Consider the following 16,082-nt stretch of genomic DNA (forward strand, 5'->3'; position numbering starts at 1 on the left):
TGGTAGACAGACCTACGACAGGCTGCCGACCGGAGACAGGGACTGCCGCGGAATCCCAAAGAGAAGTACCCAGACTGTTGTCCACCACTGTCGACGACCGCCGTCGCCGACCAGAGCCGCCGTGCTTCCGTTGCCTAAGAACTATCGATTCACGGACGTGCTCGTCCGCATTCCCGCCCGCCTTATCCTGTCGGAGAAGGCCAGGCCATCGACATGCCGAGGAACATCTGCCGGTAGGTTTCCTGCCACCCAAAGACCACAGAGATGCTGACCACTCGACGACCTTGCTGGGCCCCAGTTCTTCAAACTCTTTGCGGTCCTGATTTATCGACACCGAGGTGCCCCGCACGCCTCTTCCTTGCAGGATGTTTACGCTTCCCTTTCGACGAGCACTGCTAGGTAAGAAGCTGCCACTTCAACGTCGTAGTTCACCCTGTTCTCTGGTGGACGTTCGACCCGTAACTCGTGCCTTAAAGGAAGGGCACTCAAGAAGGGCCATCGATTCCCCGACGAGGAACGCTAGAACGCCAGTTACTTTGGGGTTGCTGAACTATTGGAAAGTCTCTTGTGAACAATATATGGACTGGGCTTGTGATATATCCTTATTCTACAGGTTTCCCAGAGTGGGGGGTTCTCCACACAGAACTGTGTCTAGGTATTGTTGCCAGTATTCTGCCAATTGTTCTAACCAACTGCTTTCCTCTTATCTATTGTTGGTTTCCGTTACGAATTGATTTGTGTGCCATTTAACCGTACAGTTGATGCACCTTAACGAGATCTAACACTAATTGTGGTACAACGTAGAACTGTATATTTGTGATATTGTACATAATCTTGAATATTAATTATATAATGACTGTGTTTGAACTAATACAGTGTGTGGCCATTCCTTTGTGGGTGCTTGGGGACTACACTGTACTTAAGAACCAGCCTGCATCACCTCCTGAGAAACTAGGCCTTGATTGCTCGTCCATTGCTACCACAATAGAGAATCTTGGCTGGGGTCCTCTGTGCCTCTCCTCTACCATATAGAGAGCAGAAGTACAGACATCCCACCCCGGTCTTTACATTCCCCTCATGTAATATGTTCGGTACAACATTTTGAACTGGACCAATCTAAATCTGTCCAGAATCACCACATCACGGGGTGCCATAAGGGCATCTTGCCATTCCACTGCCTTCAAGGGACCCGTATCCACCTCCCACTTGTTTTGAAGACTCGTCAGGCGATGCCTGGTGAAGCTATTAAGCACCTGGTATAAGGTTGAGATAGCCCTTCAGGACAAAATGTCTACGGTTATGTCGGCCCCCAACGGGAAATGAGCCAGGAAATCATTGCACCCACAGAACTGCACCCACATGGCATGGCGGAACCAGAGGTACTGATGGTAACCCCACCCAGTCAATCGCAAGGTCAGTTGCAGCTCCAGGAATGACTTTAGACAGCCTTCCACTACCAAATCTGCTATCACCCGTATATCTTTATTGTACTGAAGGGTTGTAAACGTCAGCTTCACCAGTTCGGGAATGTCACAGTTATATCATAATGCAGCCTGAGATATTACTACTCCCCATCCCATGTCCTTCCTAGCTCTATCCCATACTCTCACCTCTTGTTGCGAGATAGGGCAAACTCTTCCCAGTCGCCTGACCATGGAGTTTCTGCAGCAGGTCTTGGGGGGGGTCATCACGTCACATTCCAGCTCAATAGGCAGACTATTCCTATCCCCATTCACCCACCCGTTTGCTAACACCAGCTGTGAAGCCCAGTAATATTTTTGGAGGTCAGGGAGACCGATTACACCATCCAACACCGAGCGGAACAGACTTTGCAAAACAATTCTCGGTTGAGAATCCCTCCATGGCAGTTTTCGCAATGTTTTCTCAATAACCCGGAATGTGCTATCTGGCAACCTGACTGGGGTATTCTAAAAAATGCATATTAATCTGGACAGAGTCAGCATCTTGAACATTGCAGCTCTACCCATCTTGGACAGGGGGAGGGCTGACCAGAACTGAACATCTGTGACAAATCTCCTGGCCACTGGATCCAAATTTCATTCAAGAAAGGCAATTGGTTCCAGACCCACCTTTACCCCCATATGCTTAAAGGAATCCGTTACCACTCAAAAGGCATGACCTTCCGGAATTGCCACTGTGCCACCCTTCATGGGGAGTAGGACTGATTTGGACCAGATGAAACTAAGGCTGCTGTGCCATCCTTAAGTTGCTAGGAATTTCATTATTCTTGAGATCGACCATTGTCACAGTTCGTCTGTGTATTGGGATAAGCGGGCCTCCCGTCCTGATAGCCACAGAAAACCATTTACCAATGTGTCACCTCTGAGCCAGGTTGCTAAGAAGGGACTCCATTGCCAGTATGCAAAGGGCCGGGGGAAGGGGAAGCCCTGACGGGTGCCCCTTTCCAGTGGGAACAGACAAGACAATACTCTTTTAATCCAGACTGCTGCTCAGGGATGCGCATACAACAGCTCCACCTATACTAGAAAGATCGGTCCAAAGCCCATTGGCACCATGATTTCCCCGACAAAGCACCTGTAGACAGTCAAAGGCTTTCTCAAAATCTATGGGCACCAGCGCCAGCGGGTCGTGGATGGTGTCAGCCCTATCCAGGGCTGTGTGCAGGCGTCGGATGTTCATGTGAATCACCCTATTAGGTAGAAAAACGTTTTGGTCTGGGTGGATTAATGCTGGTAACACCGCCAGTAATCTTGTCACCAATATTTTCGCCAGTATTTTGAATTCCATATCGGGAAGCGATATGGGCCTGTACGAGGTACAGTCCTCCGGCGGCTTATGTTTTTTGCGAATAACTGATAGTCGCCCGGTACAGGTCCGGTGGCAATGACCCCCCCCTCCCTCACACTGTCTTGAAACTTAGCCACTATGAGAGCCAACACCTCCACGCTAATTCCTTTGCAAATCTCTGCTGGGAACCTATAGAGTCCCGCCGATTTCCGGACTGGTGCGTCTCAACTTCCGCCGCCACCTCTTCCTGCGTGATTTCTTTTTCCAACTGCACTGCTTGCCGGTCCTGATCTGTTGGAGCGGGATCTCGTCCAAGAGGTTTGAATATAAAGGCGGGCCCCAGCCCACTGGGACTGCGTATAGTTTTCTGTAGTATTCGGCGAAAACCTCAGACATCCGTTCGTCTACCACAGCCCATTCACCCGATGCATCAAGCACACCCTGTACACATCTGGAGGGTTCATCTCAGCGTTCCAAACATGCCAACAGCTTTGCCGCCTTGTACCTCACTTCATACAACATGGCTCTGGAGGCCATCTAAGCTTGTTTCGCTGTGCCAGTCGCAAGAGTGCGGTAAGAATCCCTTGCTTGCAACAGCAGATGTTGTGTTTCCTTGGATCGCTCTTCCCGGAACAAGCATTCCAGGTGCAAAAGCCACAATTCAGCCTCAATCACTTTCACGGGTTGTTCCTTTTCCTTAGCCAAAACAAGAGGTGAAGGCTGGAAGGTTTGGAATTCATTCTAACCTCTGCCGTTGCTCTGGAGGGCAACCCTCCAGACCATCAGATTTATTTTAACCCTTCCAGCCATCGCCTCTTCAGCACTTACCTCAGGCGAGGGAAATAAAACCCTGGCGTCAGTCCACAGTGCAGTACATACACGGCCGCGGACACAGCTGCCCAACTTCTTCACCTAAGCCCATGTGGCAGTCTATCACACTGCAAGCGCCTCATCAGACAGGGGGCTCGATCTTTGTCTTTGTCCTCTTTCACCCTTGGATGTCGGCTGCAGTGCGGCACACTTTCCTGATCCCGGCCCAGAATCCGGCTGTTTGGGTCATTGCTGCTACGGGGGTCATCAGCCGCCGTCCATCAGGTGCTGATTACTTGCATATATGGGCAGAATCCCTGGTGCCCTCTCGTCACTGCCCCTGCACGTAGGTTCTGGGGCCACAGCACCAACCAGGCCCCAGACCACAGTGTGGGCAGACACCCCACAGCCCTCCATTGCCTCAAAAGACCGACACTCCATTTGTCGCCCACTGCAAGTCTCTCACTGCAGGAGCTACACCACCTGAATCAGCATGCCCTTGGGCACTGCAGGAGCCGTTTTGTTGGAACAAAAGCTCCTTTTATCAACATATAAATGTAGGATATTTGGCAGAGCAGATCCAAGTTACTACATTATCTGATGTCCCCTCCCTGTTTTACTATTTTTTGCATAGACAAAAAGGCTTGATAGCCACCCATCCAAATATGGGGGAAGGAGAACCCAAATTGCTTGGAGAAGGAAAACTTCCATTGTGGCTAATGGATCATCGCAATAAGACAGTGAAATAAATGGCAAAGAAATATAGCTGTCTTTAGAACTAACGTATATAGTTCGCTCCAGTTTATAATATGATATATACGTTTTGGCATCTAAATATTGGCGGGATGTGTCAAAATGTGTTTAGATTAGTACAACATTGCTAAGTTAGAATGTAGCAAAGAATGAACTACTTCAGTCTGCCTTAATGACACTACAATACAATCACTGTTCAAGGTTTTAGGCCTTTGCCCCACCCAAGGTACCTGTCAAGCAATAACTACCTCCTTAGGATTTATTGAATGACCACTTTTCATTAGTGTTAATGCAATGCTTGGATGTATTGTTCAATCTTAAAGTATATGCTTTATCCATGGGCAAGAGTGGAGAGACTTGGGCAAAATCTACCACCAAAGGGGTGGCTGCTGGTGGACATGATAATGCAAAGGTGTAGAGTTCTTTACCACCACCTGAAAGCCATGGAAAAGGGGGAACATAGCTGAATCTGAATTGTTCTTCAGTACTAATTGTTTTAAAGATGGAATAACATGAATAGAAACTTCTGTGATCACAGAGATGGTATTACACAAATAAAGGATCATTTGGAAGTTCCAGAATTGATTTTGTCGCAGAATGTGTGTGGCAGAAATATTTTTGTTAAAATTGGAAGTTTTGTTTTCCTGTGCAAGCCTGCCTGTATCAAGGTCCTCCTTTCTGAATGATTCAGTAGTAAAGAATTAATATCTACTAGTGGTTTTAAAATAAGTAGTTTTACGGCAGCCCACCACTCATAGTTCCTGATAATATACTGTTAAGCCAGGATGCCTCTCCCATCAGACCTAATCCTGTTTCAGAAGGCCGCACATCATTCAGTTTTTATGAATTACCTATGTCAATTGTAAGGGATCAAGAGTAAGACTCAGACACAGTAACAGGTTTCAGTATGAAGTAGGACCATTATTGTCAAAATAATAAGAGGGGTTGGGGAAATTCAACCTATCTCTATATATGAGGGGTTTACCTGCTTCAACAAAACTAATGTACATCTGTGCCAGGATGTTAAACCAAAGAGCGTCCTCCGTCCTGTGTCCAAAAAGCCTAAACTGACCCCTACATGCTCAACTCAAAACGTGTTCAAGGGGATTTATGTAAGCTATGCACTTGTAGAATTCCAAACATAAAGTTCTAAGGTGCCAAATAAAAAGGAATTAAAGGTCCACGAGAGGAAGGGCGCCTCTCTTCTTCTGGTCTTTCACTGTCTTTTCGGTACTTCCAGAAAAAAGGCCAAATAATATTCCATGATTTCAAAGGGCTCTTCCCTTGTGTCTCTTTCTTTACACAAAATGTCACTTCACAGTTTCAAGGGGGATGGCTTCTCCCTTCAGTGTCTCCACTTATTATGCTTCCACAGTTTTAAGGAAAATACCACTTTCCCTTAGTTCCTTCTGTTTTTTCACCATCCAATACATTAATACTGTACAAGGATAAGTCTTCCCTTGAGTCTCTTTTAAACACACAGATCTTTTGAATCTTCAGTTTATCTCACTCTGTACCTCAATTAACCTTAAAGGGGTATGGTTCTTCCCTTTTCCTTTGACTGATCCTCTTTTTACACCTGGTGTACTCTCCTGCCAGGATATTGCAACTTTATTACTGATCCTTAAAAGGGGTATGGATCTTCCCCTTTTGTATTGGTTCTCACTGTTCCACGGTTTCAGTTTTATTTCTCTTCTTACTCCCAGTTTACTCTCCTGCCAGGATATCATAATTCTGTTTCTTGGGAATGAGACCAAGACCCGCACAGTGCCTGGTTTACTCTCCTGCCAGGACTTTCTATCCTTTCATTGGTGTGAGTCCCAGGCTCACTGTTTGCCTGCTTCACTTCCTGCCAGGGTTTTTCCGTTCTCTGCACAGTCTTTCTTTCATCCAAGAAATAATGCTTTTCATGTATTGGGTCACTGACCCTTTCTCAGCAAGATTCTTATTGGTATCCACTTCTCTTTTCAAATATTGGGTCACCAAACCTTTCTTAACACTGGTCGTATTCGTATCAATGTCCTTTTCCAAGCATTGGGTCAGTGATCCTTTCTTCACTATTCCCATTCGTGTCAACCTCTCTCTCCAAACATTGGGCCACCATCCCTTTCTTAATACTCTTTGTATTTGTATCAATCTCTCTTTCCAAGATTTGGATCACTGACTCTTTCTTAACATGGTCCGTATGTGTATCAATCTCTCTTTCCAAGCTATGGGTCACCGACACTTTCTCAACACTGTTCGTATTTGTATCAGTTCCTCCAATTACTTTAATTGGGCTTTCTCATGCGATTACTGATATGCGACACTCGCTCTCAAGCACTCCCGTAACCCACTCCCTCTCTCTGGGCTTACAGGGCAACTCTGGCGTTCCTCGCATCCTTCCATCATCTTCTCCTTCGGTTGACTGACTGGAGGTGCATCCTGTTACCCATTTGCCTCCCGCTTTATTTTCCTTTGCTTCTGGTGGCTCCAACTGCCTATAGCAATAAAGCAGTGAGCGTCTCTTGGCCCAGTCTCTCTGCACGCCATTCTTGTCAGCCTCTGTGCTGCCTTCCACAGTGTGCTCGCCTCCAGCGTTCCAACCAGCGTCAGCACAAGCTGTGTTCTGCTGCAGTCTCTGCCTCTCCCTTGTAATCTGTTTAGCTGTGTGTGTTTTAAACTTCCCAGAATTAATTAACCCTTTCCAAAGACTAGAACGCAGTGTTTGCTTGCTGCTTCTGGTCATCCCCATTGTTCCATTCCTCTTACTCACGACTAAAAAAAGGGGGGGAGATAAATAAGGTTGTGAAAGAGGATTCAATTCAACACTACAGCTAAGTCAATGCCTAGTCTGGGATACTGAATGGAAACCCTTATTGATATATCTTTATGTCCAGTTCATGAGTTCTGGATGACTACCCCTATATCACACCCCTCTCTAGGAACCCCCCTGACCCCACTGAGCCAAGAAGTAGTTCTGTTTTGCAAGTTTAAACGGTTTATTTGAGAATACAAAATAACAAGTGACAACTTCTAGGAGGCAGTTCTGGTTAGATTAAAATAGTTGGATTAGATTATTTTAACTAAGAGATTGGTTCTGCACAGTTCTGCTAGGTACTCACAATATATTTTTGAAATAGGCCTCGCCACGGATCTGGTCAGGTTTTGGACTGGACTCCGGTTCTGGTCTCGGCACTTCACAGTGATCTGGATCAGCTCTCTGGTTCTGCTAACAGCGGTCTGGGTCAGCTCTGCTGGTCTAGCCTCTCTGGATTCTGGATACTGCTCTGCTTTCTCTGGGTACAGCACTGCTTCTGGATTTTTCCGGCATGGGGTTTTAGACCAGAATCAACAGCTGGGTCCGGCTATGAATAGACTGCAAATGATTTTTGGGCCTGCTGACAAATACTTTTGCTTGCAGTGGGCCTTCTTGGTTCAAAGTTCTGTAGTCTCTGTTTAGCTTGGAAGTCTAAGTGTAGGATCTCTGGATGTGAAATCGTCGGTCAGCATGCTCCGCAGCAAATGGAATTGAATGTCTCTACCTGTCCCAGCAGTCTCTTTTTATGTGTTTTGAAAGTGGGTGTGTGCCTGGGCCTAGCTAAGCCTGCCCCTTTCTACTTGTCATTGGCCCAATTCTCCCCTCTCCCATGATTGGGGGAAGGAAATGTGAGTCAGAGTGATGCTGTAGGTTTTATGGGTCAGAGGATCCTCCCCTGGTCAGTTTGCCCACAAATCTATATTTGACCTAAAGACATATTTCATAGATGCACAGTGGTTTGAAATTACATGCACCCATCACGTATCACATGAGGTATACTCTGTTCAAACTCTGATGTTTCTAAGAGCTTGCATTCAGAAACGGCAACATTTTGCGTTTTTTAACTGGTTTTGCAATATTGGTTTTTCATTAAAAATTATACACATATACACGGCCTGTCCATACATACTCCAGTAAATTCCCATGTCTCTAGCTTAAACACAGAGTCTGTAGTATCCATAAATAGCGGGGTTTTGCCCCAGAACATCACACAAATTGGAGTTTGGGCTTGAATTGAAGGTACATTTTTTAAATTAAGGCTCTCAAAGTTATACATTCCTGTCATTTGATTACAAAGAGTTATCAGTGTTTATGTAAAATATATATTTTGCTTTCAATTCAGTTCTCAGAGTGTTGGAGTCCGCCTCCAAGACTTGGGTGGGTCAGTGATCACATGTGTCTTCTGCTGTGAGCTCTTTGTGTACAGTCAACATCAGCATATTCTATTCAAGTGCAAGAGCCTATTGTGTGGTCTCCAGGAGGCTGCCAGCCAGTCTGCCTTCTATCAATCAAGAGGTCATGTGAGATTCTGACTCCTGGTGTGAATCTCTGGAGGTGAGAGGTTTCCCAGCCTTTGGCCTGTTAATTAAATCAGATTGTCTTCTGGGAACAGCATGTGGTTAAGAATTTAATTAACTCCCAGCCTTTAATGTAAAGGCCTCTCCTGCAACTCCTGACATGCAGTTTCCCTGTCAGAGTTTAGACCGCTAGCGCCGCCCCCAGTCAAAAGCGGGTACTGCATGCATTTTTTTGGATCAGTCTGTAATTCAAGCATTTCAAACAAGAGATATTACATGGAAGTATATTGTCCAGGTTCAACAAATGGCATTGGTGTAGTTCTGCAGTAAAATAATTTTGTGCCCATAAATTAGCCATGTTTGACCTGAAGAAAACGAATTCCCAACAGTTATGGGTTGCTTTTAGCAATCAGCATTGCCCCTTTTACAATGGTCTTAGGCTCTGTGCCCTTCTGTGCTCACAACATAGGCAAAAATGGGTGGCACCTTGGGTGACCATCTTGGTGTGCGCACAAACTGCGTGGTTCTCCTGGATTCTGGCGCACATGTGGGCTTTTTGGCCATCTTGGATTTTCTAAGCCCACAGCACCAAATGTTGCAGCATGATAGCTCAAACGTGGGTCAGGACACCCAACAAAGCCCCCCCACCCGACTGCACTTTAAATCTGAGTCGATGGGGAGTCGGGTGCAAAGAGTGTTTTGACCCATGTACTGGTATGTCCGCATAATCTTCTCCCAATTCTACAAATGGCACAGTTCAGCATCTTTTCCTCCATCCGGTACTGATCGATCGGTTCTCATCGCCGGTCCTGTTGGGAATATTGGGCGGTACCCCGGGCCCCTTGCGTCTCTGCTCCCGGTCTCCGGATCGTCCTCCTTGGCCAGTCTCCAGGTTTTCTTTCTCCTAGGACGACAAAGGAAGAGCGGCAATACCTATTCATGGACATTTCTCCCCCACCATTGATATCGTGGGGTGGCATATATATTTTAGAACTCAACAGATATGAACATGCACATTTTTTTAAATTAAGCGACAGGAACACATAAACTTGAGAAACACAGAATTTGATAGGTTATATGTAGGATATTTTAGGGGTAGAATTGAATTACTCTGGAGCAGTACCCTCTGGGATTGCAGCGGACTCCTCCAGTTGCTGCAAAGTGTGCCTGGGATGGCAACACTTCAACTGGTTTATGTGGACCCACATGTCTTCCCACTCTGCCAAACCGCCTTTGGGGAATGCGGATCTTGTAGGCCACAGGGGAGATCTTGTCTATAATTTCAAACGGTCCCTTCCATGTAGGCAAGAATTTTCGCTGTTTGGCCTGGTTCCTTTGGAAATTGTATAGATAGACCCGGTCCCCCACCTGATATTCCTTCCTGGAAGTTTTCAGGTCATAGTGGGTCTTCATACTCTCAGCTGATCTTTCTAGATTCCGCTGAGCATAGGCAAAAGCATGTTGAAGGTGTTTCCTTAAATTCTCCACATACTCATGAGTAGTGGAGGCATTTATTAAGGTCTGCTCTTGGGTCCTGTAGAGCAAATGCTGAGGAAGCACCATCTTGCGTCCAGTCATCAACTCAAATGGTGACATTTTGGTTGCAGATGAAGGGGTAGATCTGATGGCCATTAGGACCAGAGGTAATCGGATATCCCAACTTGGCCCAGAATCTGCCACAAACTTCTTTAATATGCTCACAATTGTCCGGTTGTAGCGTTCCACTGCTCCAGAAGAAGCTGGCCTGTAAGCAATATGTAACTTCCTTTTGACCCCAAGTATCTCCCACATCTTTGTCATTACTTCACTGGTGAAGTTGCTACCCCTGTCTGACTCAATCTTTTGAGGTAGACCAAAACGGGAAAAGATGTGGTTAATCATCAGGGCAGCTGCTGTTTCTGCCTTGCAGTTTGGGGCTGGGAGACATTCCACCCACTTGGTAAACAAGCATGTAACGGTCAACATGTACTTGTTTCCTCTAGACGAGCGGATTACAGGGCCTACAAAGTCGATTTGCAAATCTGACCATGGCAGTGTCATCCCCCTCTTTTGGAGGGGTGCACGGTGCGTGAGGGATGATGGCTGAAATTGTGCACACACAAGACACCCCTTCAAGTATTGGGCAAGGTCCTGCCCCATGTGTGGCCAGTATGCAACCTCTCTTAAGATTTCCAGTGTTGTGTGAAACCCCCTATGACCGGCGGTGGCCGCATCATGGGCGTGACTTAACATCAGGCTTCGGAATGAGGTAGGAACCACCCACTGATCGTGGCCAGCTTTGGATTTCCTTACCAGCAAACCGTCTTGGATTCGGAACATTTTTGGACATTTCATCAACACTCTTAGGTCCTCTTTCCCAATGTAATCGGTATCCGTCAAGGGAAAGTTCTCAGGGTCCTCAAGGTGTTGGTAAAACTTACCAATAATTGGATCCCCCTTCTGAGCTGTAATCAAATCAGCATCAGGGGTCTCCTTGCTCCATTGGGCAGTTGAAAGATCATTGTGAGCATTTGTCTGGGACCTAGTGATAGCAGTGACCTGGATTTCCCCCAACAGGGACTCAATCTCAATTAGATCCCCTTGGATGGCCCCGGTTTTGGCCAGCTGATCAGCTAAGTCATTTCCAGTTTTGTCTGGTCCCTCTACTTTGGAATGAACCTTGATATTTTTCCAGTAGATGGTCATCCCATTCAATGTGACCAGATCATCAATGTTTTGGATCAACTTCCCATGTTTCAAGGGTTTGTTGTTAGCACATAACATGCCTCTGGTTTTCCAATTAACCAGGTGCTCCACGAACCCGTTCCGTACATAATCCGAATCTGTGATTATGACCAGTTCGTGGAGTTGATGCTGGACAGCAGTGAGGATGGCCTGATGCACAGCCATCAATTCTGCCACCTGACTACTTCGGGGGCCAATATCCAGCGGAGGGTTCTGGAAACTCCTTCACCCATGCATTCCCTACGCCAGCCACCAGTTCTTTCTCCCTGTCTTTGTGAACATGGTAAGAGCATCCATCCACATAGACAGTGGGCATTCCCTCACACTTGTCTTCTTCAAAGACTTTGTGTGGGGAATTAAGGTATGCCTCCGTGTTGTCCTTGATTTTTAGACTTTCGTCCTCGAGACAGTTTTCTCTGGCACAATCATGCAAGTCAGCCAGGCCTTGCGCGAGGGGACTCTTCTTGTTTTGGCCATATCTGACCTCCACAGGAAAGCCTTGCATTGACAGAATCCAGGAAGTAATTCGGGAATTACTCACATTTCCGGCCCGGATTCTGTCACTTTGGAGATATTGCAGAGGCTGGTGTGGAGTCTCCACTATGATGTGTTCCCCCTGGATAAACGGGCGGTAATTCTTCAATGCCCACACCGTTGCCACGAGTGCCTTCTCACAATCGTTGAATTTTTCCTCCACAGAGGATAAAGTTTTGCTCGCATAGGAGATTACTTTATTGACCTTGTCATGCTTTTGGTATAATACTGCCGTCAAGCACGTATTAGAGAACCCCGTCTCCAGGAAGAACTCCTTGTTTCTGACAGGGTAAGCTAGGCAAGGCGCTTGTGAGAGGCTTCTTTTGAGTTGTTTTACCGCCTCTGCTTGTTCTGGACCCCATTCCCACTTGACCCCCCCTTCAGGAGATGAATCAGGGGTCTGGTGATCTCTGCGTAGCCCTCAATGAACTTTCTGCTGTAATTAGTCAGTCCAAGGAGGCTCCTTAGTTCCCGCAGAGTTGTGGGGTCTTTCAGTTTTTGGAGTGCTTCCACTTCTTTTCCTGGGGACAGAGACCCTGAGGAGTAATCTCATGCCCCAAGAAATTAACACGGGTTGTACACCACTGTGCTTTCTGAAAGGAAAGTTTTGCTCAGGCGGCCCTCAACTGGGTCAGAACATAACGGATCTCCGCTATGTGTTCCTCCACAGATGAACTTTTGATGAGGACATCATCTACATAAGCCAGGTTACCCCTTGCACCCAGGTCGGGCATGGCCTTGTGTAGGAAAATGTTGAATTCATTGCCGGAGTTGAGGTATCCGAAGGGAGTCCGGGTCCATGTGTACTGCTGGCCCCCAAAGGTAAAAGCCAGCTTGTATTGGTCCTCCCTACTGACAGGCACAGTCCAGTATCCATTGGTCAGGTCTATTGCAGTGAATACCTGTGACCCCTGGATCTGGGCCACCCCTTGGTCAATGTAGGGCAGAGGCCATCGGGAAGAATAGACCCGTTTGTTGAGCTCCCTGAGTTCGGCGCAGTCTCTCCACTGGCCGTTTGGCTTCAATATTCCCAGCACCGGGTTATTGAAGGTGCTGTGAACTGGATGGATTATTCCCCGGGACTCCAGATTCTTAATTATTTCAGTAAGGGACTCCATTGATGCGAGAGGCACGCAATATTGCTTCACAAACACTGGAGTCATGCCAGGGTCCGTGGGGATTGTTGTTGTGTGGATGTCGGTGCGACCACAGTCATATGAGTCTACCGCAAAGAGATCTTGGAAATCCAAGAAAATTTGTTTCAACTTTTGCTTCTGTTCCAGAGTCACACAGGCATCGGCTAGGTTGACTCTCTCTTCCACCATCTGCCTGAAGCCTGGAAAGACTTCTGGTTTGGCTATCTCAGCGGCCTCCTCCAGCTCGGTGGAGAAGTCCCTGGTCAGAGTGCTGATTTGGACTGGAGGCTTCAGGTGGGTAAGGCAGCCCTCATGGACCTGGAAAATCATCTCATCGCTCCTGAAGTCACAAGTCACATCTTCCTTACCATAGCCGGGTAAAAATCCTGTCTGGTGTTGTATTGTCATCACTGTCACTGTCAAAACAGTCCTTGGGGATTGGTCCTAACAGTTCATTTCCTAAATCGATGGAAAAATGTCAGTCATCAACCGCCATTCCAATAATGGTGCCTGCGGCTAGAGTAATACTCTTTAAATCGCTGTTATCCACCTCTATTAGAATGGTGTCATGTTCTACGTTGACTAATGGGGTTGGGTTTACCCCCAAACCTTGCTGTTGGAGAGAAGCGTTTAGATGTATGTAAGCATCAGGGTTTTTCAAATGTTGTCCTCTTTTAACTTTCACTTCCAGGGAGAATTGTCGGGTCCTTTCTGGGATGGTGATTTCCTCTTTGATATGAATTTCAACTGCATAAGGTAGCAATTGAGCTGACCTAAATGCTTTTTTGGATCATCAAAGCCCATGGGATTATCCGCTAATCGGGACCAAGCTTTGAAGTTTATTAGGTCCAAACTAATGGCAAAGCGATTGAGAATGTCACTGCCTAAATAAAAAGCGGCAGTGACATCTCGCACGACTCAACAATTGTGGACTATGCTCTTGTTGCCAATGGAGATTTTGAGCATACACCTGCTTGGCAGGAGATGTTTGGAATTAGGTGCTTCCAGGTCCATTTCCCATTTGTCTATCAGTTTGAATGTGGGAATGGCTGGATCTTTTGGGGGTTGGCGGAACATGGCTTCGCTGATGAAGCTCTTACCGTTGTTCACACACACTCGAGCGAGAACAGAGTCCTTCCCATCATTTAAGTGAACAGGGATGAACAACTGCTCTCCAATTTGCTGAATATCAGCCAGGCTCTGAGCTGATTTCACATCTTTCTGGACTATAGGAGTGAGAGTTTCTGATTGTGGATTAGTAAAGAATTTCAGGGTTTTTCCTTCCAGTGTGGAATACCACCTTGAACTGGAAGGAAGGTTGATTTTCAGAAATAGAGAGGACCCCCCATCACCAGTCTGTTGTCCTACTGCTATTACTGTCACGTCGGGAGTTTGGTTGTTCTGGAAGTGAAATTCTACTTGGTCAGATTTTTGTTCAACCATGTGGCAGGTGCCATTTAAACTAACATGGTTGACACTCTGTTTTAATTTTATTGGTCGGCTAGTCTGGGTCCAGAGGACCTTGTTTACACAATCTATTAGGGGTGACAACCTTCTCAGGAGGTCATTCCCTAGTAAACAAGGGGTGCCCTCTGGAGTCACTACTATGACCGGGTGTTTCACCTTGTGTCGCCCAATTTTAATGTCCAAGTCTGCAGTCCCCTCAACGGGAATTTCCTTCCCGTCAAAGTTCTGCAGTTGTCCAGGAAGAGAGGTGAGAGGAATATGGTAATTCTCCCCCCTTCCTGCATTTAGTTCATCAAAGGCCCTTTTGGACAGAAGGGTAGCTTGGGATCCAGTGTCCACCAGTGCCAAAATTGTACCCTGCCCCTGTACTTGTACCGGGGCATAGTATCTTCCCTCCTTCTCCTCAAGGGGGCACAGATAATGCACATTTTTGGACAACTGGTGGGCTAACTTTCTGGTTTTGGACATTGCTAGAGAAGAGATTTGGGCAGAATTCTGTGGAGAGTCTTGGGAATCTGAAAGAAAAAGTTGGCAACTGGAGATCAGAGCCATTGTGGGTTCCCCTGGTTCCAGTTCTGGGCCGCCCCCCCCTTCTTGGAGGCAGTCACCAGGATGGGTTTGAACCAGGGGATTTCGGTATTGTGGGTTCTGGGATGAGATGATGGGCGGCGGTAGCTCAGTCTCCATATCTCCCCAGTCTGAATTGACATCCCTTGGGACCCATTTTTCCTTGGGAGGAGTTCCCCCATCTCTGAAGGAGAAGATCCTTTTCCCAGGATCTTCTGAGGATCCCTCTCCCTCAAATTGGAAGACCTGTACCTCCTCCACAAAGTGGGTCTGTTTGGGTCCTTTGTTTCTCCTACCCCCCCTCTGCTCCTTGGGAGGCAGGCTTTCAGGGGCAGGAGATTTTGTTTCCGGTTCCTGGTTTTCCAGAGGCTGTTTACAAGTTGGGAAGGAAGCTTCCTCCAAGGCTTTACACCCCCTTCCCCTTGTGCCTCCTCCCTGGGAACCGGTGTGTTATCGGGGTGCTTCCCCCGTCATTGTTCTGGAGCACCAGGTCCAGAGTTTGGGGCATTCTGCGGTGGCATGCTCATCTGAGAGTTCTGTTGAGCCCTCAGTATGTGACCCAGATCCCGTGCCATATTTTGGACCTGGCGCTCTAACTGGGAAACCCGCTCAGGCTGATACGGGGCTCTATTTTCTCCCCTGGGCTGATCCCGGGAAGGGTAGCTATCTCTTCTCCGGTAGTACCCTGGTTGGGAAGATTTTGGTACCCCTCCACCCTTGGCCTCCCCTCTCCCGGATTAGGTTGTCTGGGCTCAGGGAATTGGGGAAAGAAGGGTGGAGGATTTTGGTGCTGGAAATTGGGTGGATACCTGGGAAAAAAGTTCTGCCCAGGATTTGGAGAATTTCTGCCCTCCTGGGGGAAGTTAGGAGGGAAGTTCCCCGGGTCAGGTGCTTGGCTGGATCCCCCCCCTTGGGCTGGAGGAGTCCACACATAACCCAGGATTGGTCGGTTTCCCTTGTAGCGGGGACTTACATAGTCAGGGGAGCGGGGGACCCCATTTGTGG

This window comes from Ambystoma mexicanum, chromosome 9, assembly GCF_040938575.1.
Source record: "Ambystoma mexicanum isolate Mex_15411 chromosome 9, UKY_AmexF1_1, whole genome shotgun sequence".
In the NCBI taxonomy this organism is placed as follows: Eukaryota; Metazoa; Chordata; class Amphibia; order Caudata; family Ambystomatidae; genus Ambystoma; species Ambystoma mexicanum.